The sequence below is a fragment of the Musca autumnalis genome, unplaced genomic scaffold (assembly GCF_047663935.1).
Source record: "Musca autumnalis isolate F117 unplaced genomic scaffold, ASM4766393v1 scaffold_3, whole genome shotgun sequence".
Lineage (NCBI taxonomy): Eukaryota > Metazoa > Arthropoda > Insecta > Diptera > Muscidae > Musca > Musca autumnalis.
The window spans coordinates 84,967,973-84,972,076 of NW_027411866.1; the positions used below are offsets into that span (position 1 = coordinate 84,967,973).

Genomic DNA, 4,104 nt, shown 5'->3' on the forward strand with positions numbered 1-4,104 from the left:
TAAGTTTGTTGTTACTGCTGTCACTAGAACTATAATATGGAGTTGATACAGAGTGTACAGAACTTGTTGAACCTGGCCCTCTGTAAAAAACAAAGCAAATGACAAAAGAAATGTTTTAGTAATGATAAAAGAGCAGAAAAGATGACATTGTGGGAAAGTGATTTAGTTGAAAAATATTTTGATAAATTCCATTTTTTTGGAATCGAAACTTATGTGTTGTAGTTTTGTGCAGCTTTATAGTAGGCAAAGATATAAACTTGTAAAGACTAGACCATCTGCATATCTAGTATTGGGTAAATCTCCAATGTTTGGATCAAATCGTGGTGGTTCCCCGCGGTGGTCGTAGGCATGTTGGCAGGTTTCTGGTCATTATTTCAGGATGTATGGCTTATACGCAATAATTGTATCCTTGAAATCAGACGACTTATGGTAAACAAATTCACGCAGAGAAAAAAATATGTTTGATCCAACAATATTCCAAGAGCAAAATATATATTGTTAACATATTGTTGGATTCCTTATGTAGTATTGTCAATCCAACAATCGTTATTGTCACACTAGACTATATTATGTGTTCTAAATATAAATATGTATTGTCACTTTGACACTATAACGTTTTGGACCAAACATGTAATTACGATAGTTTTGGTTAGAGGTAACAATATATGTTGTTGCAACTCACAATAGTTTTGGTCCAAATGGACAATAAATATTGTTAGAACTTACAATTGTTTTGGTCAGAATTAACAATATTTATTGTTGCTATTCACAATAGTTTTAGTCAAAATAGACAATAAATATTGTTAGAACTTACAATAGTTTTGGTCAGAAGTAACAATATTTATTGTTGCAATTCATAATAGTTTTGGTCAAAATTGGCAATTACTATTGTTAGAACTTACAATAGTTTTGGTCAGAAGTAACAATATTCATTGTTGCAATTCACAATAGTTTTGGTCAAAATTGACAATTACTATTGTTAGAACTTACAATAGTTTCGGTCAGAAGTAACAATATTTATTTTTGCAATTCACAATAGTTTTGGTCAGAAGTAACAATATTTATTGTTGCACTGCGAAATGGCTGGAATAAAAATTGTATACCTACCTTTTTAATGTGTTACATTTAATAAAATATAAAAAGTTTCATTGTATTATTTATTTCATATATGATTATTAAAAAATATAAATAACACTGATTTGAGATAATTTTAATTTCTATTGACGCTAATTTTATTTAGTTTAACAAAGATTCGTCTCTTGATGTGCAAATTAAGCATGTTGGTAAACTATTTCTTGTGATTTAATCGGTCAGGAAAATTGTGACTCCCAGTCGTTAGTAGAATTTGAAGCTAAATTAAAAAAGAAAAAATGTTAGAAATAACGCTTAGTAAAAGTACAAAAAGAAGATACTTACTAATTAATTTTATCCCCAAAACAAAATCGGTTGAAGAAATGTATTGTTGCACAAATTACTGAATATAACTGGTGTTTTCCCAAATTTAAAAAGTCTGCAGCAAAACAATCCTTAACCCGCTAAATAAAAAATATTAGTTAAAAACAGACACACAAAACTACGAAATAAAATACAAGTGTCAGCAGTAGTCGTTTCTTTGGTTTTCATTGAGCATGAATTGCAAAAATTATTAGACTGTTGCAATGCGCTCTTTATATTTTAAATTAAAATAGAATCCCGACAATTCGTTCACAAAAACACAAATTTAAGAAAAAAACTATTTCTATTTTCTCTTCGTATAAAATTTTCAACCACTTTTTTCGTTTTTAGCTCTCCACAAAACACACACACATAACAACTTACATACGATAGTAGAAGAAAAGATTCAAAAGAGGTGGTGTCAAACAACAATGAAAAATAGTATTGGTAAAAATGGACAATAAATATTGTTAGAATTCAGAACAGTTGAGGGAAAATTATCTATATTTACAATAGTTTTGCTCAAAACTACAAACGCGTGTCGTAAACATTATTCAGTACAAAAAGATTTGTGACGTTTTCAAGAAAATTTTAATTTATTGTGTCAAAGATGTATGAATTATCGGAATTCTTCTTTAATATCTCCTTGCAACGCAAATTCTGCTTCAACCGCCACTTTTATATTTACCGCTTCACAAAACCACATGAGAAAACCAAAAACAAAAAACTACATGGCATTTTAAAAATAGATAATGCCATAAAAAAAGAAAACACCGACAGTTTTAAAATAAAGAATTCAATAGATTTAATAATGTATGACACTTTTATTATTAGCTTTTTTCATTTTTGTCTTGGAATGTTATTTTTCTAAGTTTATAGTCACTAATATTTTACTTTTTTTGATCCACTTCCTTTGACTGCCAAACAAAAACTGATTAGGGACAAAGAATGCACAAACACAAATAACTTCACCGGCTGCCACACATAAAGTAAAGAGAGCAAAACAATAATGCAGCTACTAGAATCCAGAGAAAATACTCAACAAGTTAACGGGAGAGAGTATAGTCAAAAATATGTATTTTTGAACTAATAATAGAAATTTTCAATCCAAAATTGTGTATCTACTGAAAAAACAAAATAACAATACGTATTTAAAACTTCAACAAAAGCGAATTGTTTAAATGGCAATATTTTTTGTAAAAATTCTAGATTGTCATAGTTCCTACCAATTGGTATTGTTAATAATTTTGACAATAGTGCGGAATTTCGAAAGTTGTTTTTGTTTTTTATGTTTGGAGCAAAATATTGTATTTTTGGATTTGCAATACAATGCTCGAACAAAACAAATACAATTTTGGAACAAAAATTGATATTTTTATTCCAACAAAAGCAAAAAATATTTTTTCTCTGCGTGTTAATAACGCGTTTAGACCTTCAACTATACTTAATGGCGGAATTTGTAACTTTTGTGAGGGAGGTACCACAAAGTATCAAATACATCTTTAGACCCATAAATTTGGGCCTTAACATCAAGAACAATTTGACAATAACGACCCGTCGTAGTTTTCAAATGTCTCTCGAACAGTTTGGCATGGTTGACGGTGACGAAGGCCTTCGATAGGCCAAGAGCCACCATGCCTGTTCTGGTTCAGTCCCTGACTAATATATGTGGATATGGCGTGTAAGGCTGTTGTGGTACTGTGCATTTTCTGAAACCTATGTTGATGTTAGGCAACTGGGAAACAGCTTCTCATTATGCCGAGAAATATTGCTTTTAAAATGTTGGTTATTGGCAACAAGAGGGAGATCGGCATGTACGAGACTGTCCAGAGTATCATTTGGCAGATGGTGAAAAAGTGAGCTCGGCCATGAAGAGAGTGAACCCGACAACATAATCTTCTGGAATTACTGGAGACTCCTAAAAGAAATCTCGTATTATCCACAAGATAATGTTCTGGTCGACAGAAGCGGAGCCGCCATCTTTTTACGCTAAGGTAGCCAAAAAGCATTACAGGGACGGTCTGTCTTATGCAGTGAGGTTCTGGTGGAATACAGATCAATATCACCAGGAAGCAACCGAGAGGATGGTAAACGGCAAATTGCCGTCAGCAAAAATAATCTGCAGTGTGCCGATTACGGCATCCACTCGGTGGAAAAACTAGTTGTTATTCAAATAATTTGCAATCATGTCTTCATTGAGAACTTTTGTCAACATATTTGCTTTTGTGTATTATAATTTTCATCCATATTCATTCTGATTTCGTTTACTTATCAAAAAAGACTATTTGTGTTTTTGTAACCTATTTTTGGAATTTCTGGGATTCAAAATTTGGCGACGAGGCTGGGATATTGTCGTGAGAGCTTGATGATCTGTTACTAATTCAAAGTGTCTGCCATAGAGATATTGATGAAATTTAGTGATTCCGAAAATTATGGCATTTGGGAATCATTTAGTGTTTTCGAAACAAAACATATTGGATTTTCAGTGCCATCCGGACTGACAGCACTGCACCTACTCCGCGGTTTGACGCGTCAGTTGCGAGAATGATTGGATATTTGTCATCATAACAGACTAACTTATTTGCATTCATTATATCTTCTTTCAAAGACGATTCTTGCCGATCAGTCCAAGCAAATTTTGCATTTGTTTTTCGAAGTTCGTTTAATGGC

At 32.1% G+C, this 4,104-nt stretch overlaps 1 long non-coding RNA gene across 1 annotated transcript; it reads right to left on the reverse strand.

Moving 5' to 3' along the window:
• Nucleotides 1–1,200: 1,200 nt before the first annotated feature.
• On the reverse strand, nt 1,201–2,255 carry LOC141399557 (uncharacterized). The gene is made up of 3 exons (XR_012411868.1): nt 2,123–2,255; nt 1,417–1,535; nt 1,201–1,351 (listed from the first exon to the last, which is right to left on the reverse strand). It is a non-coding gene; the product is annotated as an uncharacterized lncRNA (long non-coding RNA).
• Nucleotides 2,256–4,104: the final 1,849 nt, after the last annotated feature.